Here is a 26,945-nt window from a genome sequence, read left to right on the forward strand (position 1 = left end):
AATTACATTTTTATGATACACATATTTTAAAAAATGGGATCTTAGTTCATGTATGTGACCTTTATACAAAGGACCAGATTCCCGTCATCTACCTGTGACCTGGATTTATGCCTTATTCTTATTAAAGGCATCTTCCCTACCTTTACCATATCCAGTGAGCTCCAGCACAGTAAAAATGAACCAGTCATCAAAACTGTGAGAACCTCAGGTTTATTGCAAAACAAAATTCCTCACCCCATGACACTGGCATGAATACATTTCATCTCAACATATCTTCAAACAATCCACCATGCAAATGAGAAGAGATGATATATGCAAACCTTAAATACTAGCAGTATAAGTATAGGCAGCAGAAGAAGGATGTTGTTCATCCCCTAATTTGTGCATGGTCAGATTAACCTTCATATAAGATGTTAAATTGCTTTCGTAGGTGGATGCAAAAGATACTGTGATACTTTTTCAAAGAAGATCATGGGAGTTGTCTATCCTGCGTCCTAGCCTATATTTATCCTTCAACCAATACTTCAATACAGATTACTTGGTCATTATCATGATGTTGTTTTTTTGGGAGCTTGCTCTGCAGAAATGATTGTAATGTTTTCTATATTACAGCAAGCTTACAAATTAAATGTACATCGCTGGTTGTAAAAGATATAATGTTACTCTTTCTTCAGGTTCTGCTGAGATTGTCTGAGGGACTACATAAATACAAGCCTTTCTTCTTTAAACACCAGTTGCTTAATGTACAATGAAACGATCTCTGCAACCTAATAACAGACTCACACATTTTAAGTAGCAAAAAAACAAACTGCTGGAGTATTTTAAATACTTTTTGAAGGCAGCAGTACATCAATAATTCATCTTTTTGTGTGGTTGCTAAAGTGAATATCTGAAGTTCTTTGAATGCTGCTACAGAGGATCTAGGTGATATAATGGATTTGAGCTCTGACCTTTCACCTCTTGAATGTGAATTTGAAACCTTCCCAGACAGATGTATTGACAGCCTCATTTTCCCGATGGCATTAATGGGCCCCAAGTGGAATTAGCTGGTTTTATACAGTTGCCAGCCATTCATCACCTGCACTTGAAAGAGAATGGAGGAAACGTTTGGGGAATTAGGAAAACAAATTTAGTAAAAGGGCCATATTGCATTGAGGTAGATTTAGGGTGCTTTGGGGGGGGGGGGGGGGGGGGGGAGGGGTCTAGATTTTTGCAATTATGTAACCAAGGATTATTATTGATGGTAGGTTTAGCAATTTCCATTAAGCAGGGACAGTTGTAAATTTGCCTGTGTTCTTCAATACTGCTATAAGACTGAAATGGCAGCAAGCTCTACCATTATACCTCTTGCTATTAGTAAAAGAGAGAAAAAAAATATAATTTGCAGGTTGCACTAGTCCTGCCACAGTCATCAAATTCATCACATCCTTGGGCAGAGTTAGGTTAGATGTTGGAAAATATTTCACTCTAATTCATCACCTTCAATACAAATTGCAAGAACATACAGTTTCTATAAATTCCCCGCAGTCCTTCTAAAAGACTTTGACAAATTTCAAATACTGGAGGACATTTTCATTTACAGAGGGTAAATCGTGTATTAGATAGAATTAGAAAGATTTAGAGGTTATCTTAGTCACCAGGAGTTTTGGTTAATTGCCTTTGGGAATTGAAGGGAATTTTTTTTGCCTATATTCGTTCAGTTCCTTTCTCCTAGCTTGTTGTCTCTTCCAGGCATCTTTTTGACAGGCAAGGTTGGAAGTTTGCACCTTGATGTTTTACTGGAACAAGCTTGACATATTGGATATCAGTTCTGTCTTGCTTTTCATACCGTATGCATAGCTTTGATTAATTCCCTCAAATTAAAGTGGCAGTGCAAGAAAAAGAGTATGGTGAGCTAACTACATTATCCAATGCTCACAGTTGTACTCAGTGTATGCAATGCTGCCAGTAAAACAACTTTATATTGCATGTTAACTGCAGTGATTACTATGCGTAGCCATGACTAACTGCAGTGTTCATTGACTGCATGTAATAGCAAGGGGTCCTGAATCACAGCTTGCTAAAGTTAGTTTGTATCTCTTAAAGGGGAGATGCACAGCGGCTGTGGCCATTTACAAACTAAAGCTGATAATTGTCTGAAAAGCAAAATAAGACTTGCTGGAAAAACCACCTTAACTACCCTGTCTACCTGTGACTCCACTTACAATGAACCATATACAGTACTTCTACTCCAAGGTCCCTCTGTTCTATTTCTTGCTGGAAATCTGAAATAGAACAGAAAATGCTGGAGACACTCAGCAGATCAAGCAGCCTCTGTGAAAAATGAGAGCTAACACTTCAGGTCCACACCTTTCATCAGAACTTTGTAAACTCATTTGAACATCAGTCAATGCATCCTTGAATGCCATATTCCTACCAATAGTAGCAGCAGCTGAATAAGTGGGCCGAGGAATGGCAAATGGAGTTTAATTCGGATAAGTGCAAAGTGTTGCATTTTGGACAGTCAAATCCAGGCAGGACCTACACGGTGAACGGCAGGGCCCTGGGGAGTGCTGTAGAACAGAGGGACCTTGGAGTACAAGTATATGGTTCACTGAAAGTGGAGTCACAGGTAGACAGGGTGGTGAAGCTGGTTTTTGGCACGCTGGCCTTCATAACTCGGCACTGAGTATAAAAGTTGAGAGGACATGGTGCAGTTGCACAGGATGCTGGTGAGGCTGCACTTGGTGTATTATGTTCAGTTTTGATCGTCCTTCTATAGGAAAGATTTTATTAAACTGGAAGAAGTGCAGAAAAGATTTACAAGGATATTGCCAGGACTTCAGGGACTGAGTTATAGGGAAAGGTTGGACAAGCTAGGACTTTATTCCTTAGAGCATAGGAGACTGAGAGGTGATCTTATAGAGGTGTATAAAATCATGAGGGGCATAGATAGGGTGAATACACTCAGCCTTTTTCCCAGAGTTGGGGTATCAAAAACTAGAGGGCATAGGTTTAAGGTGAGAGGGGAAAGATTTAAAAGGAACATGAGGGGCAATTTTTTTTACACAAAGGGTGGTATCCATACAGAATAAGCTGCCAGAGGAGATGGTTGAGGCAGGTACGATAAGAACTTTTAAAAGACAGTTGGACTAGTACATGGATTGGAAAGGGTTAGAAGGTTATATGCCAAATGCTGGCAAATGGGACTAGCTTGGATGGGGTATCCTCGTTGGCATGGACCAGTTGGGATGAAGTGCCTGTTTATGTGCTGTATGACTCTATGATTCTATGATCAATCTCAGTCACTGCTGAATTCGCCATCCATCCCCATCCCTCACCTCCAAAATCTCTAACAATCAAGACTCATACCTATTATTCATATCCTTCACATACAACTGCTGCAAGCCTCACACCCACATGATTAAATAGCTGGTTGGTACACACTGCCAACTATTCAGTCATCCAAACACGTTGCAGAACACTCACTGGTATTCTTCCCCTTCTTGCAAGAGAAGGTAGTACACAGTAGAAGCAACAGGAGTCATGAGACAGGCATGTCTTCTTGTCATAATCTCCATTTAGAACATGGTGCTAGCTCCTGAGTCCAAGAATAAAATCAGTGAACTTCTTTCATCCCACTGCGTCTTGTTCCATACCATCTTTTGATTTAGATGGTGCAAGTGTGCACCTCTTATCTTTCTCAACACCCACTCCATCCAGCCACCGCTACAACTTTATCATGCTATCTTTTCCTATTCAGAATCCTAAGAAATGCAACCTGAAGGAATTGATGAAGGCATATTACCATCACTTGCTGTTATCTTCACACTCTCAGTCACCAGCTCAGATACCGATAATGATACACATTTTAGAGGATAGATTAGAGCTGGAACCTGCATATGATGAAGCACTAATCACATCAAAGTCAAAGTCGAATTTATTGTCATATCAACAAGTTCATGTATGTACAGGTGCAATGAAAAACTTGCAGCAGCATTACAGGCACATAGCATCATATACACAGTATTCACAAGAAAAACATAAATTAAACAATTTTTACAAGAAAGAACACAATTAGAACAAAAAAAGTCCATTTTAGTGCAAAGTGGCCTTTTGTCAGAGAAACATATAAGGGGAGCTCAGCTATCAGCCAGGCAAGTTCACACACATGTTCTGTTACTGAAGAGGATTCACAAGAGGATTTTGATTGACCGTCCTGCAGAAGATCTGTGGGTATCGCTAAGAATATTGTTGGTGTATTGGGTAACCTGCCAGGAAGTCTGCATTCACTATCAAGGAGCAAGTTGAAGTCCGACAACCGCCTGGTACAGAGCATGGAGCATATCCTTTCCAGGGTGGAAGTTTTAGGCAATTTATTTTATGCACTTCTGAGTCCAAGCATGTTGAAGCCTCCAGTGGTTATTGACACAACAGCATTATAACAATCTGGGTGCTACAGGGGAACTGAGACTGCTTCACGACAGTCAAGTCTACTGCCATGCAAGCTGAGACTGCTGCCATCATTGTTAATGATTAGTGCCCACAGGAGCTTGCAGTATGTAAGACAAGATAAGATATCTTTATTAGTCATATGTACATTGAAACACACAGTGAAATGCATTTTTTGCGTAGAGTGTTCTGGGGGCATCCCGCAAGTGTCGCCACGCTTCTGGTGCCAACATAGCATGCCCACAACTTCCTAACCCATACGTCTTTGGAATTTGGGAGGAAACTGGAGCACCTGGAGGAAACCCACGCAGACACGGGGAGAGCGTACAAACTCCTTACAGTCAGCAGCCGGAATTGAATCTGGATCGCCGGTGCTGTAATAGCGTTACGCTAACCAGTACATTACTGTGCTGTCACACCATTCCAGCAATTTGTCCACCATTAGGTTGCTACAATTGCTGAAGCATCACCTTGTGGATTTGGGTCCACGTACACAATCCTCCTATCCTCTGCTAGCATCCTTGCTATTGCCTGATCCCCGCACAGTCCTACCCATGCTGAGATTGCACAGTCAGCAGCAAGGTCTTCAAGGCCCAGCACAGCTCCAGATCATCCTTCAGACTCCTCAAGTGAAAGTCAGTGAACTTCCATCAGCCATAATGGTGGAAAGGGTGATGGAAGCTGATTCAACAGTAATTTTCAAAGGGGAATAAATACATGAAGGAGAAACATTTGTCGATCTCTGGAGAATAAACAGGGGAGTAGGACCAATTTGAGATCTGATTGGAAAAACCAGCATACACCAGCGTAGACCCTGTGATCTTCTCTGCTGTATCACTGTATGATTTTCATCAGTACTTATAAGGTGTCAGAAACAGGGCCTGAAGAATGTAGGCAGCAGAGTAGCTCCTATGCATTTTATCCCTTCAACAAAGTGGACTTTTACCCCCAGTAAGGGAAACTAATAGTCCAGAGAATGTTGGTTCAATTTTCACTGATTTAGGAATTCAAATTAAAAAGAAAGCAATTGCAAAATTTGGAAGTAAATATTGAGCATGTGCAATTTGTGCAAATTTCTCCTTTTGCTGATACCCCGTGATCCTTATTCTTGGGGCCAGCATTGAGCAGAAGCTGAACAGGATTAGCCAAATAAATCCTATGGTTACTAAAACAGGTCAGGGCTCAGTGTGCTGTGGCATATAACTCATTTCTTAATTCCCTAAAGCTTTCTACCTAACCTCAAGCCAGGAGTGTTATGAAATGCTTTTCATTTGCCTGGATGGTGTTGCTCTGATAATACTTAATAGCCTACACATTATCCAAGACAAAGCTGCCCATTCATTGCATTAGATATTCAATGGCTTAAACATTCCTTCCCTGCAATGTCATCAATTATTGGCTTAGTAAACGCTAGCTGCTGGATGCATTACAGCAACTTACCAAATATTCTCTGGCAGTACTTCCCAAAACATGATGCCACTACTTAAAAGGGCAAGTGATACAGGTGTATGTAGTCATTCCAGGACCCCTCCAAGTGACATGTGATGCTGACTTAAAGCTGCTTTATTGCCCTTTATTCATTACTGTGTCACAGTTTTGGAAATTTCTGCTTGTTTTTGATATGAGACCATCTTCACTATATGTATTTGAAGTGGTTCCAAGAAAATACTCAGTTCCTTCTTAAAATGGGCAATTAAAGATAGGCATTAAACACAGTGTCCATATCCTGAAAATGAACACTGCTTTAACAATGTCCAGTTTTCTGAACAACACCATAAAGGATACAGTGGCCTCATGGACACGGTTGCATCTGACTAACCAGTGATCATTCTTTTATCAACTTTTCAACCAGACACGAAAGTGACTTTAATTTCTTACAGATATGGTCGTATCAGTAACATTGCTGATTCAACCCATTTGTACTGAATTATTGAACCACAGAAACAGGCCCTTTCAGCCCACCTCGTCCATGCCAACCATGATGCCTATCTATGCTAATCCCATTTGCCTGCATTAGGCTCATATTCCTCTACACCTTTCCTATCCAAGTACCTGTCCAAATGCCTTTTAAGCATTTTAATTGTATCTGCCTCCACTACCTCCTCTGACAGCTCTTTCCAGATATTCACAACTCTTTGCGCGAACAACTTACCCCTCAGATCTCCTTTAAATTTCTCCCCTCTCCCCTGGCCTAGGAGTAGACTTCCCTGCCCTGGTCACCTATACTGGTCTACTTTAACCTGTCTCCAACATGCTACAACGAGCAAACTCCTCATATCTCCCTTTTCTACAAATCATTCTAAGTGTTAACAAATTTAATAACAAGTAGTACTATATATGGATTGGTTGAACATTCAGAGATTGCAGGCCCCTTGCAGAATGATATGTGCAGAGAACTGAATCTGTCTTCTATGTCACTGCTTTGTTTCACTGGAGTCAACATCCTACTGTTTAATCAATGTCTTCCAACAGTCCCATACAGAGTATTGATTTAAGAATCTGAAGAAAGAGATTTGCTGACATCTTGAGAATATGCGTTTAACATTGTATCATTGCTACTCCTGTGGGGCTGGGTCTATGGATCCATTGAATTACTGGACAGCTGTGGAAGACAAATGAATCCTTGAATTCCTCTATCTGCTTGGCTTACTAATGTGTCCATGGTATATACCTGTCTCCAAAGTGAGACCTGCAAGAACCTACACCAAAGATTAGTGGATATGGACTAAATGTTGCGAGGACTCAGGTGTAGCATTCTTGGAGGGAACCCTCTGTCTCTTTGCTGGATTCTCCTGATCTTAATTCTACCTCTCTCGATTATTCCGTCATTGTCACTTTAGCATTTTGTTTCTGCACTACTGCAGGTTACATTGCCATCTTTGCACCATTCTGCTGTTTTGTGCTCTTTGTTGTACTTATTATTACCATGTATACTGTTTACTCCCTGAGCTTCATGCGAGCAAGATATTTCATTTCACCTGGTGTATATGGCCAATCTGAATCTGAGATGACAATAAGTGGCTATAGTCCAAATCATAAAGCTGCAACTTCCTTGAATTCCCCTCAGATGGAAAGCTTGCTTGAGAAAAATATAGAAAGACACAAAAGCTGGTTTCATGGAAAGGCCACTTAAGAACTTATCTCTATCTTCCTCAGCAGAACTACGTGAGAACTTTGCACTCCATTGAGTTGTCTCTTGGGATTACCCTGCCTCATAAACTGTCCACTTGCATTGGGTGCTTCGCCCGCAGGCAGTCCTCTCTGATTCACTATCTAACCTACACAAAGTACCAATGTCAGTGCTGGTAGCTGGGATAAATGGAGGAGCTTCTTCACAATGTCTTCTACAGAGAGTTGTTGCTACTGTAAAAGACATAAAAGAAAGAAATGGCACTGAGTGGCTAGATATTAAGAGATAATAGGCTACAAAATTGAACCTGAAAATATGAAACTTACTGAATGAGTGCTGCAATGAGCAATGTATGAACAATATCCAGATGCCTTGCTCATATAAGGCACCGGCTTGTCCATCTTATGGGTTTGCTTTGTGAATGATGTCCAGCACCTTCTGTTCCTCTGAAGGGCATAGATTAGATAGTTCCCTGCTTCAATTGTGAATCTCTCTGGCATGATTTGATATTTTATCTTACATAAATACAGCATGAGAATTATTGATTGTGAATTCATTTGACTTTGAAGACACCTTCTTAAATTTTATCTAAAATGAAATACAATCACTTTGCTCCAGATTCCAACATCTGCAGAATTTCTTGTGCCTCTAAAATCATTTTGCAATTGACTTACAAATGTTAGCGAATTTTGTAGTATTTGAAAGATGGCATAGAGAAAACTAAAATTCTAATGATGATTAAACAAAGTCCATATTTGCTATGTGTTTGCTTCTCATTGGTTATCCATAAATATGCCCAGAATTATTTTCTTTCTAAAAGGTGTGATGTCCCAGAAAAAGGCACAATATAAAAAGCTACAAAAATGTTAAAAAAAAACAAAACATAAAGTGAAGTCTATCAAATATATGTTTTCTGTATTGCTTTCCATATGTAGAGAGCCATTGAATGACAATTGCACACCAAAATTATAACTCAGCAATTACCTTTCTGCATTTACCCTATGTTACCAACACTGAATGCTCCCTGACTTCCCATCATCTCTCTCTCTCTCAGTGAGAATGGAGCAGGTTTGGATTTCAATATAGAATAGTGTTAGAAGGCATAGCTATTAGATGCCATCTGACTTTGAAGGCACCTACTTAAATTTGATCCATGAGAAATCATTTTGCAGTTGGCTTAGAAATGTTGGGGATTTTGTAGTATATATAGTGATAAACCCTCTTTTTGGTATACTGTTAATGCATGAAGACTTTTGAACTGATCTACCTTTGAAGGTATTGGATTAGCCCTGCCAAGAAAAAATACTGATTAATTATCTGATATGTTGAATGTTCACCAATGTGAAGTAGGAACCAACAAAATATTCTACATTAAAATTTAAGTTTTGTAGCGGTTGCTACTGTGAAATAAAACAAGACGCTAGTCGAAGGATTGTCAAACAAGAACTGGTTTATTTTCCCGCCTTGCACGGGCCTTTTAAGGGAGACTGTTCCCGCCCAATGCAACCGGCAATGACGTAAGTACTACGTCATCAAGTCCTTCCCGCGCGCGGGTTCTCCCCGTCGCTGGGGAAAGACGAGGCCCGCCACCATCTTGGGCCTCGTCGCTCCGACACCACGCGACCGGACTGCCGAGCCGGTTCACCTCACCGGACGGTGAGTCGCTACACAACCCCCCCCAGAACCGGCAATACAGTCCCCAAGGTCCGCAGGCTGTGCCAGCCGTCGCTTAGGGGGTCGGCCTCTGCGTCGCGGCGTTGAAACCTCGACCGGTTGTTGCAGATCTAAATGGGCCGGTTTGAGGCGGTCCATCATGAAAACCTGTTCCCTGTGCCCAACGTCCAAAATAAAGGTGGATCCATTATTCCGGATGACTCGGAACGGTCCCTCATATGGTCGTTGCAACGGCGCCCAAGGTGTGCCCCTGTGAATGAAAACAAACTTACAGTCTCATAGTTCTTTGGGCTGGCAGGATGGGGCTTGACCGTGCCGCGAGGTGGGAATCGGGGCCAAGTTGCCGAGCTTTTCGCGCGGTCTTTGTAGGACTGCTGGGGGTTGTTCCCCTTGGTCTCGAAGGGCAGGTATGAAATCCCCGGGACAACTGGGGCGCCCCGTACACAAGCTCAGCTGACGAAGCGCGGAGGTCTTCTTCGGGGGCAATGCGTATGCCGAGCAGGACCCAAGGCAGCTCGTCAACCCAGTTAGGACCCTTCAGGCGGGCCATCAAGGCTGATTTCAGATGGCGGTAAAAACATTCCACCAACCCGTTTAATTGAGGATGGTAGGCTGTGGTGGTGTGCAGCTGCGTCCCTAGCAGGTTCGCTAATGCAGACCAGAGACTGGAAGTGAATTGGGTGCCTCTGTCTGAAGTGATGTGGGCCGGAACACCAAAACGTGAGACCCAAGTTGTGAGCAGCGCCCGGGCGCAGGAATCAGTCGTGATGTCAGTCAGGGGAGTTGCCTCTGGCCACCTCATGAACCGGTCCATGATGGTAAGGAGGTACCGGGCTCCTCTTGAAACCGGCAGAGGGCCCACGAGGTCAACGTGTATGTGGTCGAACCTCCTATGGGTAGGCTCGAACTGCTGTGGCGGGACTTTGGTGTGTCGTTGGATTTTCGATGTCTGGCAGTGCGGACAGGTCCAGGCCCACTCACTGACCTGTTTGCGCAGGCCATGCCAGACAAACTTGCTGGCGACCAGTCGGACAGTTGATGGTGTGCTAACCCATGTACCAAGCCCAAAACGCGTCTCCGCCAGACTGCAGGGAATATAGGGCGGGGCTGACCTGTCGCGATGTCGCAAAGTAGGGTCTGCTGACCTGGACCAACCAAGAAATCTTGGAGCTGCAGGCCCGAGACTGCGGTTCTGTAGCTGGGCAGCTCGTCGTCGGCTTGCTGTGCGTCAGCTAGGGCCGTGTAGTCGACACCCAAGGACAGGTTGTGGATGGTTGGTCTGGAAAGTGCATCAGCAATGACATTATCCTTTCTGGAGACATGTTGGATATCTGTTGTGAATTTGGAAATGTAGGATAAATGTCTCTGCTGACGAGCTGACCAGGGATCGGAGACTTTGGAGAAGACAAAGGACAAAGGCTTATGATCGGTGAAAGCGGTGAAAGGCCTGCCTTCTAGAAAGTACCGAAAATGCCGGACCGCCAGATACAGCGCTAGAAGTTCCCGAATCAAAAGCGCTGTATTTCAGTTCAGGTGGTCTAAGGTGCTTGCTGACAAATGCCAAGGGTTGCCAACGGCCTTCGATTAGCTGTTCCAGTACCCCACCCACTGCCTTGTTGGACACATCCACCGTGAGGGCGGTCGGGACGTCTGTCTTAGGGTGTACAAGCATCGTGGCATCTGCCAGGGCATCTTTGGCCTTAACGAAAGCAGCCGCAGCCTCGTCATTCCAGGTGATGTCCTTGCCCTTACCAGCCATCAGCAAGAACAGAGGGCGCATGATACGAGCTGCTGCAGGGATGAAGTTGACCATCCCAAGGAATTCCTGTAGGCCTTCGACTGTGTCGGGGTGGGCAAAATGGCAGATTGCGTCTACCTTGGCGGGTAGGGGTGTTGCCCCGTCACTGGTGATTTTGTGGCCGAGGAAATCAATAGAGTCAAGCCCAAATTGGCACTTGGACGGGTTGATCGTGAGGCCGAAATCACGGAGACGGGAATACAGCTGGCGGAGGTGGGAAAGGTGTTCTTGGTGGTTACGGCTGGCGATCAGTATGTCATCTAAGTAAATGAACACGAAGTCCAGGTCTCAGCCTACCGCGTCCGTCAGCTGCTGGAAGGTCTGCGCGGCGTTCTTAAGGCCGAACGGCATTCGAAGGAATTTGAACAGGCCAAATGGGGTGATAATCGCAGTTTTGGGCATGTCATCCGGATGGACCGGGATTTGGTGGTATCCCCGAACGAGGTCCACTTTGGAAAAGATGCGGGCCCCGTGTAAGTTCGCTGCGAAGTCCTGGATGTGGGGGATGGGATAGCGGTCCGGGGTGGTGGCATCATTCAGCCTGCAGTAGTCACCGCAGGGCCTCCACCCTCCGGTGGCTTTGGGGACCATGTGCAGGGGGGAAGCCCAGGGGCTGTCTGACCTGTGAACAATCCCCAGCTCCTCCATGTGACGGAACTCTTCCTTTGCCAGGCGGAGCTTGTCTGGAGGTAACCGTCGTGCTCGGGCATGAAGGGGTGGCCCTGTAGTAATGATGTGGTGTCGTACCCTGTGTTTGGGCCTGGAATTTGTAAACCGAGGTGCCAAAATCGATAGGAATTTGGCTAGGAGGTTGGTGAAATCGTCGCCAGAAAGGGAAATGGAGTCCAGGCGCGGGGCTGGTAGGCTGATTTCTCCCAGGGGATAGGTCTGGAAAGTGCTAGATTGGACTAACCGCTTCCCTTGCAGGTCAACTAACAGGTCGTGGGCCCGAAGGAAATCGACTCCTAGGAGCGGTCGGGCGACGGTGGCAAGGGTAAAGGTCCAGGTAAAACGGCTGCCACCGAATTGTAATTGAAGTGTACGGGTACCGGAAGACCGTATCGTTGTACCATTGGCGGCATTGAGTACAGGACCTGGTGGCCTGTTACGAGTGTCGCGGCCAGTCGGGGGCAAAATACTGACCTCTGCTCCAGTATCAACGAGGAAACGCCATCCAGATTTCTTGTCCTAAATGAATAGGAGGCTCTGTCGGCAGCCAGCCACCGTAGCCGTCAGCGGCGGCTGGCCCTGGCGTTTCCCTGAAACTTGCAGAGTGGGTGGCATTGACGGGCCTCCATGCCCCACCCCTGATGGTAGAAACACAGCTGGTCACCCGTGTTGTCGTCTGTGTTCCTGGGGTGTGGCTGCTCGGTTGCTGGGACTGGGCGAGGCGGGCGTTGGGCTCGCGGCCTGGTGATTTGGCCAACGGACGAACCACTCTCGCATTTGGCCTTCCACAGGACATCTGCCTGGGCGGCTACCTCACAGGGGTTGCTGAAGTCGGCATCAGCTAACAACAGGTGGATGTCATCAGGGAGCTGTTCGAGGAAGGCCTGTTCGAACATCAGGCATGGCTTGTGTCCCTTGGCCAATGCCAGCATCTCATTCATTAGGGCGGATGGGGATCTGTCCCCCAGGCCATCCAGATGAAGCAGGCGGGTGGCGCGCTCCCGACGGGAGGGGCAGAAGGTCCGAATCAAAAGGTCTTTGAAAGCCGGGTACTTATCTTCCTCCGGAGGCGACTGGATGAAGTCTCTGACCTGGGCGGCTGTCTCTTGGTCCAGAGAGCTAACCACATGGTAGTACTTTGTGGAGTCGGAGGTGATCTGCCGAAGGTGGAATTGCGCTTCGGCCTGGTCAAACCAGATGCTGGGCCGAAGTGTCCAAAAGGTGGGCAGCTTGAGGGCCACTGCGTTGACTGCTGCGTTGTCATCCATTGCACGGGTCCAAAATCCGTTTGGACCGTCGGGGTCACCAATGTAGCGGTTGCTACTGCAAAATAAAACAAGACGCTAGTCGAAGGATTGTCAAACAAGAACTGGTTTATTTTCCCGCCTTGCGCGGGCCTTTTAAGGGAGACTGTTCCTGCCCAATTTAACTGGCAATGACATAAGTACTACGTCATCAAGTCTTTCCCGCGCGCGGGTTCTCCCTGTCGCTCGGGAAAGACGAGGCCCGCCGCCATCTTGGGCCTCGTCGCTCCGACACCGCGTGACCTGACTGCCGAGCTGGTTCGCCTGACCGGACGGTGAGTCGCTACAGTTTGGCATTTACCAGCTAGTTAGACATTATCATAAGTTCAAAGGACAGAGGAAATAATTTTAAAAATGTATCCTTGGATATCTATATCCTCTGTGGATAAGCCTTGGTTTGAGCTAAGCATTTTTTATTCTAACATAACTGTATAAGGTTGTATAACTGACAAACCTTTAATTTTTTACATTGAAAAATATTGCTGTAAGATAGGTTTGTACAACAATATAACAGAGCTTTTCCAGTTTTAAAAGTTAAATTTACCAAAACTGAAGCCGATACTGATTCAGATATCAAACTGATAATACTGTGAAAAGTAAATGATTTTTAAATGAATGCATTATATTTATTCTTGTGTCACGAACCAGCAACAAAAGAAACACACTGAGCATGATTTAGTGTTAAAAACTATTTTATTAATCACTACTTATGATAATACGTAAAATAAAAGTAAAAATGTTAGTATGTTAGAATTCAAAAATGTTAAACCTTGAACGTTAACCCCAAAACTAAACTCGTCATGTGTGTGTGTGACAAAGTCCAAAACTCCCAGTTCCGGAATGGTTCTTAAAGTTCAGTTCCGCAAGCCATAAGGTGAAACATGAGCAAGGGCTTCTTCAACAACCACCGTTGTCTGAAGATAAGATGTAGATGTAGAAAAACATAGAGAGAGTACATACGAAATCCAAATGTTCCATGATGGAACCCAAATGACACTTCAGTGTTTACTCGGTAGTGACTTCCTCACCCCGAAAGCATCCGAACCGTGGTCGTCCACACACAAATACCTGTTTCCTTCTACAGGTCAGCAACAAAGTGAACTCCACCGGATTACTTCCAACTTCCATACATGGATTTCTATGGCAAACACAGTTATTGTTTCTCATCCATCGGTAGAGAAAACAAGCAGGCTGGTGTCTCTCTCCCTTCTCTCTCTCTCTCCCCTTCTTCTTCTAACTTCTTCAACAACGTCATTACGTCCTTTATCTTCTATTGACGTAAGCACGCCCCACACACACATACACACACACTCTCTATCTTAAAGGGACTTTCACTGAGTCCGTAACACCTCCCACCTAAAAAAAATTTTTCCCAAGAAAAATTTTAACCGCGCATACAGTTAGTAATGTTAATAATTATCATGCTACACAACTACAGACTATCAGATTAGTACAGATACATGTTTCCCATTTAACATCGAGAAAGACAATCAGCAATCACATTATCTTTGCCTTTAATGTGAGTTATCATGAGATCAAACTCTTGCAGAATTAAACTCCAGTTTAACAGCCTTCTGTTCTTGTTTTTGACTCGGCTCAGAAACACCAATGGGTTATGATCTGTATATACAGTCAATGGTTTCTGAGCGGTGCAAACATATACACTGAAATGTTGCAAGGCTAAAACAAGCGACAGTAATTCTTTCTCTATGGTGGAATAATTCTTTTGATGCTCATTAAATTTCTTTGAAAAGTAAGCTACAGGATGGTCAATATCATCAAGGTCACCCTTCTGCAACAACACCGCTCCTGCAGCTTCGTCACTGGCATCTACTGCTAATGAAAATGGCTTTTCAAAGTCAGGTGTTTTGAGCACAGGATGGTAGCATAAAATGGCTTTCAGCTTCTCAAATGCTTCTTGACAAGAATCTGTCCAAACAAACTTTACTCCCTTCTTCAGAAGATTAGTTAGGGGAAGAGCAATATCAGCAAAATTTTTACAAAATTTTCGATAATATCCAACCATTCCCAAAAATCTTCTAACAGTCCTCGTACCTGTGGGAATAGGGAACTCAGATATTGCTTGAACTTTTGCCTGAACAGGAGCTTGCTTGCCTTGACCTACAACATAACCAAGATATGTCACAGTGGCATGGCCAAATTCACTTTTAGCCAAGTTAACTGTAAGGTTAGCCTTGGAAAGTCTTTCAAACAACCTTTCTAACGCAGAGATGTGATCTTCCCAAGCATCATTCCCAGTCACCAAGTCGTCAATGTAGGCATCTGTATGTTTTAACCCATGAATCACTGAATTAATCATTCTTTGAAATGTTGCCAGAGCATTTTTCATTCCAAATGGCAAAACATTGTATTCATACAATCCAGAAGGGGTTACAAAGGCTGAAATCTCCCTTCCTCTATCTGTTAATGGAACACACCAGTACCCTTTTAATAGGTCAATCTTTGTAAGAAATTTTGCCTTTCCCACTCTGTCTATGCAATCATCCACCCTAGGAATAGGGTAAGCATCTGACTTTGTTACAGCATTCACTTTCCTGTAATCTGTGCAAAATCTAACAGTTCCATCAGGTTTAGGTACAATAACACAGGGCGAACTCCAAGTTGAAGTAGAATGTCTAATAATATCATTTTCCAACATGTATTTTATTTCCTGATCAACAAGTTTACTTTTTTCCACATTCATTCGATATGGGTGTTGTTTGATTGGTTTTGCATCCCCAACATCAACATCATGGGTAATTATCGATGTTCTGTTTGGAACATCTGGGAACAGATTTTTAAATTTTAAAATTAATTCTCTCATCTGTTGTTTTTGTGAAACTTGTAAATGGTCCAACTTCGTTTCAAGGTTCTCCATGATATTTTGGTTTTTTAGTTTCGATGGAACAATATTTGGTCTAAATTGGCCTTCCTCAACATCAACATCAGGCATTCTAGAAACAACCTTTACATCATCCACCAAGGCCACAACTGAATCCCTCTCATAATAAGGTTTTAGCATGTTTACATGACAGAGTTGTGTTTTCTTGCATCTATCTGGTGTTTTGATTATATATGTTAAATCAGTCACTCGAGATTCAATAACATAGGGTCCAGAAAAACGAGATTGCAAGGGATTATTTTGGCTAGGGAAAAATACCAACACCTTTTGTCCCACTGCAAATGTCCTAGGCCGAGCACGTCTATCAAAATATGTCTTCATTCTTATCTGGCTGGTTTTCAAATTCTCTCTCGCTAGCTGGCAGACTCTCTCCAACCGAGTTTTAAATTTTTGGACATAGTCCAACAGACTCAAGTGCACTTCCTCATTAACCCATTGCTCTCTCAACAACTCCAAAGGTCCTCTCACCCTATGTCCAAATACAAGCTCAAACGGACTAAATCCTATTGACTCCTGGATTGATTCTCTAACAGCAAACAAAAGTAAATGGATACCTTCGTCCCAATCCTTGGTGTTTTCAAAGCAATAAGTCTTCAGCATATTTTTGAGAGTAGAATGAAATCTCTCCAGAGCTCCTTGAGATTCTGGGTGATATGCAGATGATACAATCTGCTTTGCTCCCAGCTCATAGACTATTTGTTGAAAAATTTTTGACATAAAATTACTACCTTGATCAGATTGGATTTCTTTTGGCAAACCAAACAAGGTAAAAAATTTTACAAGAGCCTTTGACACCATCTTGGCCTTAATATTTCTAAGGGGTATTGCCTCTGGAAATCTAGAAGTGGCACACATGATGGTTAACAAATACTGATTTCCAATCTTAGACTTTGGTAATGGGCCAACACAGTCCACAATCACCTTCGAAAAGGGCTCCCCAAAAGCAGGAATTGGTTTCAATGGAGCCACAGGGGGTTTTTGATTTGGTTTACCTACCGTCTGACATGTGTGGCAGGTTCGACAAAACATCACCACATCTTTTCTCAAACCAGGCCAATAGAATTGTTTCAAGATCTTCCCTACAGTTTTATTCACACCAAAATGACCACCCAAAGGCATACTATGGGCCAGGTTTAAAATCTCATCCCTATAAACTTTTGGAACAACAACCTGATGAATACCTTCCCATTCCTCAGTAACAGGAACATGAGGAGGTCTCCATTTCCTCATTAACACTCCATTTTTGACATAATATCCCATTGGCACTTTTTCAATCTCCTCACATGAGAGTGCTTTTTCTTTCAATTCTGTCAACTCAGGGTCCTTTGTCTGTTCCTCCATAAAATCCTTCCTCGACAAAGACAAATCTTTAAATTCAGGCTCACTATAAGGATGTTGATCCTCCAGTGAAGACAGAAAAGTCTCAGATAAGGCATCATAATTTTCTTCCTGTTTAGGACTGTCACAAGGAACCACATCAGACTGCACCGTACTGTCTGTCTTGGCTAATTCTTTAGCTCTAGCTCGAGTCACTGCACATGATGGGTAAACATCTGGATCATTCTCAGACTCATCAATCCTTGATTTGGTTGTTAACCGTACCACAGGAACAATTTCTCCATCTGCAAGGTCATTTCCCAATAACAAAGAAACTCCTTCCACTGGCAAACTAGGTCTTATCCCTATCTCGACTGGTCCTTCTACGAACTTTGACTTTAAAATCACCCTGTGAAAAGGGACAGACATGGTCTCACCTGTAACGCCTCGTACTAGATTTACTTCACCAGTGTCACTTTCTTCTCCAAAATTTAAAACACTGTCCAGCAAGAGAGATTGACTAGCCCCAGTATCTCTAAGAATTTTCACTGGCACCTGGGGTGACTCATCATTCAGTGAAACAAAACCCTCTGATACATACGAACGGAATTCTTTTCTCACCTCCTCTAACTTTTCCGCTTTTCCCTCTTGCAAGGACTGATCTTTAACAGCATCTCCTAAACCTTTTTGATTTTTAATTGCCTGAAAGCAAGCATTGGGCACAGCTTCCTTCTTTTTCTTCAAAAGGGCACAATTAGATATCACATGGCCAGGTTTCCTACAGTAATAACAAGTACGCTCAACAGGTTTCTCCAGCCCTGGCTTCTTTTCATCTTTTCCTTTTTGATTACCTCCCAATTTAATCTCCGGTTTACCTGGATTGTCTTTGTAACTCTTTTGAAAGGTTTTAGGTTGTCCCCATTTGGATTTATGGGTTAAAGCATAATCATCTGCCAACCTAGCAGTTTCTTGTAAAGTTTCCACTGCCTTTTCATTTAAATATGTTGTTAATTCAGCTGGAACACATCTTTTAAAGTCTTCCACCAGTATCAATTCTTTCAATTTATCAAAATCCCCATCTACATTTTTAGCCAGGCACCATCGTTCAAAACATATTCTCTTTCCATTGGCAAATTCCATATAAGTCTGATCTGCAGATTTCCTCAAGTCTCTGAATTTTTGTCTATAAGCCTCAGGGACCAATTCATAGGCCTTCAATATAGCTTGTTTTACCTTGGTATAATCAGCTGCATCCTCAGCAGACAAAGCAGAATAAGCTTTTTGAGCTTTACCTTTAATCACACTCTGTACCATAAGAGCCCATCCTTTCCTTGGCCAGTTTGAACTCACAGCAACCTTTTCAAAATGTTGGAAATACTGATCAACCTGATCTTCTTCAAAAGGAGGGACTAATCGAACCTCCCTGCTGGCTGAAAAACCATCATCAGAATCAGATTCCGAACTCCTACGCTTCATTTGTAACTCATGCTGCCTCTGTTTCTCCTTCTCCTCACTATCCAGCTCCATCCTCTTCAATTCCATCTGCTTCATTGCTAGATCAGCCTCTATCTTCATCTGAGTTAGCTTTTGTTCGGCCTCTAATTTATTTTGTGCTCGTTCAGCCTCTATCTTTAACTGGGTTTGCTCTCGTTCAGCTTCTAATTTCCTTTGTTCTCGTTCAGCCTCTATCTTTAACTGGGTTTGTTCTCGTTCAGCCTCTATCTTTGCCAGCTGCACCTGTGCCTCAGAAATTGCTATTTCACTGCCAGGAAACTGTTTTAACACTTCCTTCTCAAACATCTTCTTTTCCACATAATGGCCAGCTATCAGTCTCTGAATATCTGCCTTTCTCATAGACTGCTTTACTTCTGTAAGATTTAACCTTTTAGCAATCTTTATCAGATCATCCTTTTTCGCCACCTCCAATCCCTTTTGGGTTGGTGACTCCAAAAATGCCTTAATATCCATTGCTGCTGGTTTCCACACACACAAGCCAATTAAAAAGAATTTATCAGACCTCCCTCAACAATCTTTGGATTGAATCCCGAACAAATCTCGTCAATCTGGGGAACAATCCCAGACGACACTCGTTAATCTTTGGATTGGATCCCGGACGAATCTCGTTAACCTTGGGAACTATCCCGGACAAGCCCCCAATTTTGTCACGAACCAGCAACAAAAGAAACACACTGAGCATGATTTAGTGTTAAAAACTATTTTATTAATCACTACTTATGATAATACGTAAAATAAAAGTAAAAATGTTAGTATGTTAGAATTCAAAAATGTTAAACCTTGAACGTTAACCCCAAAACTAAACTCGTCATGTGTGTGTGTGACAAAGTCCAAAACTCCCAGTTCCGGAATGGTTCTTAAAGTTCAGTTCCGCAAGCCATAAGGTGAAACATGAGCAAGGGCTTCTTCAACAACCACCGTTGTCTGAAGATAAGATGTAGATGTAGAAAAACATAGAGAGAGTACATACGAAATCCAAATGTTCCATGATGGAACCCAAACGACACTTCAGTGTTTACTCGGTAGTGACTTCCTCACCCCGAAAGCATCCGAACCGTGGTCGTCCACACACAAATACCTGTTTCCTTCTACAGGTCAGCAACAAAGTGAACTCCACCGGATTACTTCCAACTTCCATACATGGATTTCTATGGCAAACACAGTTATTGTTTCTCATCCATCGGTAGAGAAAACAAGCAGGCTGGTGTCTCTCTCCCTTCTCTCTCTCTCTCTCCTTCTTCTTCTAACTTCTTCAACAACGTCATTACGTCCTTTATCTTCTATTGACGTAAGCACGCCCCACACACACATACACACACACTCTCTATCTTAAAAGGACTTTCACTGAGTCCGTAACACTTGATATGTAAATTTTGTTTTTCAGATATTTTTAATCATAAGATATATTTAGAATTTAGTATTTCACACAAATGTACAATTGATTGTAAATGTATCCCATTTCTCTGTCAAAACAGAATAATTTTACTGGCAGTTGATATCAATTGTAGTCTCTTGTGTATGAAAAGTAACTGTTATATTAGCAGTGCTACTATTTCAAAACATTGCTACTTAGAAAGCTAGAATGCATAGTGATTTTACTTTTACATTGGAAAATGATGAATGATAGCAAACTGCCTTCAAATAGTTCTCAGGAAAATAGGCAAACATATTTCATATGTGTGGAGGAAACAAATATAATGAAGGAAAGCAAGTTTTATTATTCATTACACCAAATAGATCATTAAGAATGTTCATTCTATTTTGACTGAAGTGATTTGCAAAGCACTTACTGCTTTAATTTTATAGATCTCATAACCTATATAGACAGTTATATTCTCTTGCAAATAAGAATGATGAAGAATCAGAGGCAACATATAGCAACAACATTTAATTAACATATAGGGAGACATATTTAATAAGTACTGTATATTAATTTAAGTGAATATATAATAAATCATCATAATGACACTCCATTGCACAACGTAACTATAAATCATGCTACGATAGGATTATTAATGACAGTAGCAGTGTGTGAAGGATGGCCATTAGCAATCTCATACTGGGATTGGTGTTGGCGTCATTGAACCTCGATATCTTTGTTAGTGATTGGTTGAAGGCATCAGATGAACTTTGGGGTAATATAAAATTGGAGTTTGGACTTTGTGCATTGTATGCAGTTGTCCCTTAGACCTGTCCTCTGGGTTTGATCTAAAGTTGTCTGGATGGGATACAACTTGTCACAGCTTAAATAGCAGCACAACCCAGAACACCATTCCAAGTTTGTTGAGACAGGTCAAATGGCATAAGTAATATAAGTACAAGCACTTCAAATAGTATAACATGTTATATCAAACCACCAAAGATTATATGATGTAAAATGCTACAAATTATTGTGTACTGATATGTTCTCTGTACTCGGAACCTTACACAGCTTGACCCTTAACTGTAAATATGTCTTCCACTCATATCTAATTCTGACTGAATACAATTCACTACGTGATTACTCAAAGGAGTCTGTTCCCATATACATAGGTGATTGCTCCTTTCTGCAGTTTCCTTGTGAGCTACCCGTCAAATTTAATTATTACTCATGCTCTAACTTTAAATGATTCAAAACTCACTTCAGCAATCACTTGGAGGAATGTCCCTATGTGTACAATACTGTCTGTAGCTATCTGCAAGTTGCTATAATTTGTCCTGAACGTTCCTTGTTTTATAATATAAGGAAAACACAGGTGATAATTTGATTGATGTAGCCTCCTATTTGATTGTACCATCTTCATTTTGGGCAACTGCTGCAAAACCATGAACTGTTCAGTGTAATAGTGTTTGATGTTTGACTATTAGCACAACAAAAATACTTTGATGGGGAAAAGTCTAGGTTTTATCAGCATTGTAAAAAAGTTGATGAAGTGTTTAACATTAGTGACCTTTCTGATGTTTGTTGTTTTCAAAGACTTGGAGACAGAACCAACCATGTCAGTGTCACCTTCATCAGTTAGCTTTTGACTTATGAACCTTTGTTGCCAGAGGAGATTAAAGATGCCTGTTTGTATTTGTATAAACAAGTTCTTCATAATTTCCATTCACAGCTGCTTTGAAAAATTCATTGCAGAGTCCTTTGATTCCTCATGGCATGCTGACATAGAAATTTTGGTCAGATTTCAGTCCATTCTGGTTTACCTTAAGTTAATGCACACTTGCTAAAGGTTTTGACAACAGCATATTAGGCAGCTAAACTAGCATTTTATAGTCCAATTTAAGGGAACCACAACCAGTGGATCAGATCAAAGCCCTGTAGTCCTGTAACATTGAGTCATCAATGATGATGGACATTTGTATACCTAATTTGATGAGGCATCCTTGCTCAATTATGGTTGAGTCCAGGGCATGAGTGCTAAAATGTTTTGTAAGACAAGCTTTTCACTGTACCTCGGTACAAGTGACAATAATAAACCAATACCAATAATAAACCAATACCAGTAAAAACAAGGCTGCAACCACCTTCAGCTACAAATGTCAAGTAGACTCCTCATTCATCTGAAATCCTGACCATCACAGAAGCTAGTAAGCGCCCACCTTGATTCACTGTACAGGAAATAATGTAACAAATGGGAAAATTAGATGATTCAAATACTTTGGGCATTAAATAATTCTGTGTTGACGAATTACACTTCAGAACCTGCTGAACCTCCAGTCAAGCTGTTCCAGTGTAGCTGCACCACTGCCATCTGCACGTCAAGGAAGAAAATTGCCCAGGTATGTCCTGTTTACAAAAAGTCAGGGCAAATCCAATAATCGAGCTAATTACAGCATTGCCAGATTGAACACAATAATCAACCAAGTATTAGAAGGTGTTGACAACAGTGCTATTATGACACTTCCTTATCAATAACCTTCTCACTGATGATTAGTTGAGGTATGCCAGGGCCAATTGGCTCCAGATCTTATTATAACCTTCATCCAAGAACAAATACAAGTGGTGAGTTCCTGAGGTTAGCTAAGTGAGACTACCATTAACATCAAGGAAGCATCAGAATCAAGGATCCCTGGTAAAGCTGAAATCATTTGGAATCAGGAGACAACTTTCTACTGGATGGAGTCATATCTAGCACAAGAGAGAAATAAATGTTAGAGGTCAAACATCTCTCCCATGGGACATTCCTGCAAGATATCCTCAAGGCACTGGCAAAGGCCCAAACATCTTAAGTTTCTTCACCAATGAATCTCTTTTCATCATAAGGTTCGAAGTAACATGTTTCCTGAAGGTGAGTTCAACTCCATTTGCAATTCTTCGGATGACAATTTGAATAACATTCATGCACTCATGCCGTCAAGTGATAGGAAATGGTCATCTCCAACAGGAAATAATTTAACTGCCAACCTCTCCCTTTACATTCAATAGAATTAGCATCTCTGAGGACCCTATCATCAACACGAGAGATAACGTTGACCAGGAACATAACTGGTCCTGAGATTACATAACAAGTCAGAGGCTGGGGATCTCCCTGCAAATGACTCAACTCCTATTTGCTCAAAGCTTACAACTCAGATGTATATATTCTCCGTTTGGCTGGACAACTGCATTTCTATCAACATTCAAGAAACTTAACAACAGTCAGAACAAAGCAGCTGCTTCATCGGCATCCCATTCAAAAGTTAAACATTAACTCCTTCCACTCCAGGCACAGTGTGGCTGCAGTATCTACAAATTGCAGTGCAATACTTTGCCAGTGCCTCTTGGACAGTGCCTCCCAAACCGCTAACCTCTACCACTTAGTAGAACAAGCGAAGAAAGCACATGGGAACGCCAACACCTCCCAAGTCCCCTCCAAGGCACATACTATCCTGACTTTGATACATATCAATGTTCCTTCATCATTACAGAGGTAAAATCGAGTAACTCCCTATCTAATAGCATTGTAGGAGTACCTTCAACTTACAGGCTTGAGTGATTCAAGAGAATGTCTCATTACCACCACTTTTCTAAAACCAATTAGGGAAAGAAAATAATTACTTCCTCATCCTATGTGTGACATACTTTCACCTGAAAAAAATAGCTTATGGTTGAACTTAGATGCAGTGGAAAACGGGACAGGGTTTGGAAGGTATTTTTCTGTATAAACGCAGTTTGATGTATTTGGATGGGAGGGGCGAGGAGGGAACAATACTGAGTATGCTCACACTGCAGATTTGATCACTACAGGCTGCAGAGTAGGAGAAGGACAGATATTCTAGCACACAAATCATAGGAAAATGCTGACCATTGTTGTCAGGCTCTTATGAAAGTCAGCGTCATGAAAGATAGCTGCATCTTAAAACTGGTCCAAGTACACCATGTCGAATTTTGGTCCCCATACAAGATAATGGATATTAAGGCCAATCGTTTGATTCATACCTATTTTAACATCCTTTAGCTATCAAGATAGCAGTAAAGAATTAAAGAACTAAATTAAAGGCAGAAAATACTGGAACCACTCAGTAGGCCTGTGGGAAGAGAAACGGAATTAATGTTTCAGGTTGAAGACCCTTTCTCAGAACTGGTAAATAGTAGACAAATTGGTTGAAGAACTATAGTTTTGTTTTAGAGAAGCATAGACTTTGTGGGGATAAGAATGAATTTTCAAATTAAAGAACTAGATTCAAATCACATGAATAGATTGAGTAGCACATTATTTTATAAATTATGAAGGCAGAGTGTTCTTAAATATTACTAAGTATTTGTTTTCATAGGGTGACCACTTTAGAATATGTTGCCCATATCTGGTGAGCATGGGGTTCCTGCAGATATTCAGAGGAGTGCTTGTTCATTTTGGTGAAATATATAGTAGAGTCAAAATGGAAGCCTATAGTGATTGGTGTGAGGTGCTGAGCAATACTTAGTTGACTTCAAAACTTCTGGACAAGCAAGTTGCTCCCAGAGTTGGGTGCATTAATAGGCATTCCCCTCGCGATACCACATGATTGAGAGAATAAGCAATGTACATGCAGTTCTGGACAAACTGCTGGATGCGGAGGAGGAAGGAAAGGAGCAAACTTCTGGCCTGAGCCTCAGCAAAAAATAAAATGAGAGTTCTCAGTTCCATAAAGACAACCTAATTATTGCAGGAACATGCGCAATTTTGGCAACAGAATCAAGCTGAATGATAGGATACCGAAGTAAAATATGGGCACATATTCATCACTTTTGGTGCTTAAACTTGCATCACCTTTGGACACGTGCATGATTAAGTATAGCACGCTAGAACTCCTGAGCCAGCAGCACTGTAGGAATGCAGTTCCTTAAGAATCATTGTCACCCTCTCAAGGCAGTTGGGCATGGACAATAACAGCTGGACTTTCCAGTGATATCCAAATCTGTAAATGGATAATTAAAAAAAACTCTGGCATCCAATTTTTCTGATACAGCTCAGGTAAGCATGTCAGTGGGATTGTTACTGACAACCATAAACACTCACCTATTATAGCTAAGCATAAGTTATCATTTCCACAGACTACACAAAACACAGTGTAAATATATAGACAGAAAAGCCTGAAGCTAAAATTGAGTCCTGATGAAGGGTCTCGGCCCAAAACATTGACTATTTATTTCCCTCCATGGATGCTGCCTGACCTGCTGAGTTCCTTCAGCACTGTTTATGTATTGCTCCAGATTCCAGCATCTGCAGAATTTTTTGTGTCTCAAGCTAAACTTGTTCTTGTGTTTAGGTGCAATGGACGGTAGGAAGGAAGGTTTATAATGGCTTATCTTGAAGTTGGAGAGAAGATGTGATAAAAGAAATTGCCTAGGTGGATTAGAGGCTGTAAAAGAATGATGTTCTTTCACAGTTTCATCAGAATTATACTGTGATTACAACTAAATGTTTTGAATATGAAATAATAATAAACCAGTAGGTCAAATCAAACAAGACTGATAAACCAGTAGAGGTTGGATTTTTTTTGTTTAGAAATGAACAAGAACCTGCCGCTTTCTGTTGCTTTCTGACTCAGTTGGATATTAAAATTGCTGAAGTCAGCTGTATTCAGTAAGTCACAACTGAGGCACACATAATTGATTGCTAAATTCAGGATTCTGAGTTATGATGGAGGATTGGAAATAATTGGGCTCTCCAACTTTGGAAAGAAATAGTTGAAAGGGGACTTTATAAACTTGCATGCAATGGTAAATTATATTTAAAAGGCAAATATGATTTAGTACTTTGAAATAAAAAGTCACAGTAGGGGAGAGAATTTCAAGCAATCACAAGCTAATTTATCTCTGTTTATCTTCACACACAAAAATAATCAATGTGTGAAAGGAAAATCTGTGGGTCATTTTGGAAATGACAAGAATTTGTGGGGCCTTTGAGGCAAATGGCCCCAGTATTGTCCTAAGTGTATCCTTGTGCTTCATCATTATAATACAGGAGAACTGTGCATGACAGTTAGGTACCCCAATGCACTTTCCTATCAGCTAGTACTAACTGTCCCCAGGTAAGCACAGGTGAGCACAATTGGGAAGGAGACAAGGGCAGGTCTCCTTTCCCTCCATAGATGCTGCCTGACCTGCTGAGTTCCTCCACGATTTTGTGTGTTGCTCCAGATTTCCAGCATCTGCAGTCTCTCTTTTGTCTCATTTATGAACCTCTTCCTTCCAATTTCACAAAAAGGTCTTTTCTTGTGTGACTTCTACGAGTCTCTGACTTCTAGGTTTATGAGTGTTAATTAGATATATACAAGACCCTAGTGTCATTGGGTGAAGACTGCAAAGCACAAGTAATGTCTAATTTAAACTAAATTAGGCAGTTGATTTAGAAAGGCTCCTGAATTGAGGATTGCACTAGAGAAACAAAGGACAGCAGATGCTGGAATCTAGATGAAAAACACTATGATGCTGGAGGAACTCAGCAGGCCAGACCCTTCTTCAATCCTGAAGAAGGGTCCTGACCCGAAACGTTGACAGCCTGCTTTTCTCCACAGATGCTGCCTGGCCTGATGAGTTCCTCCAGCATCATAGTATTTTTCACGAGGATTGCACTGTTTTTAGGCAGTTGCTGTGGCCCATATAGAAACTCCTGACTGACTGTCCATGCAAATCTTATGCAGGGCTTTGCTAGTTTGCTTATTATTGTGGCTGATTTTTATTTGGGAAACTTTTATAACAATACTAATGAACCTCCAGAGTGTTTAACCAAACCAATCTTGAACTGCTCAGTCTGATTTTCT

General features: G+C 42.0%; 1 protein-coding gene and 1 long non-coding RNA gene across 2 annotated transcripts in view; one reads left to right on the plus strand and one right to left on the minus strand.

The window, feature by feature from the left end:
• gfra1b (gdnf family receptor alpha 1b) overlaps nt 1-26,945 on the plus strand; it is a 162,527-nt gene that overhangs the window by 20,212 nt on the left and 115,370 nt on the right. The gene's annotated exons all lie outside the window — the stretch shown is intronic.
• Nucleotides 8,994-11,224, minus strand: LOC127576511 (uncharacterized). Its single transcript, XR_007957243.1, has 2 exons — nt 10,381-11,224; nt 8,994-9,485 (listed from the first exon to the last, which is right to left on the minus strand). It is a non-coding gene; the product is annotated as an uncharacterized LOC127576511 (long non-coding RNA).

This window comes from Pristis pectinata, chromosome 12 (assembly GCF_009764475.1).
Source record: "Pristis pectinata isolate sPriPec2 chromosome 12, sPriPec2.1.pri, whole genome shotgun sequence".
NCBI lineage: Eukaryota > Metazoa > Chordata > Chondrichthyes > Rhinopristiformes > Pristidae > Pristis > Pristis pectinata.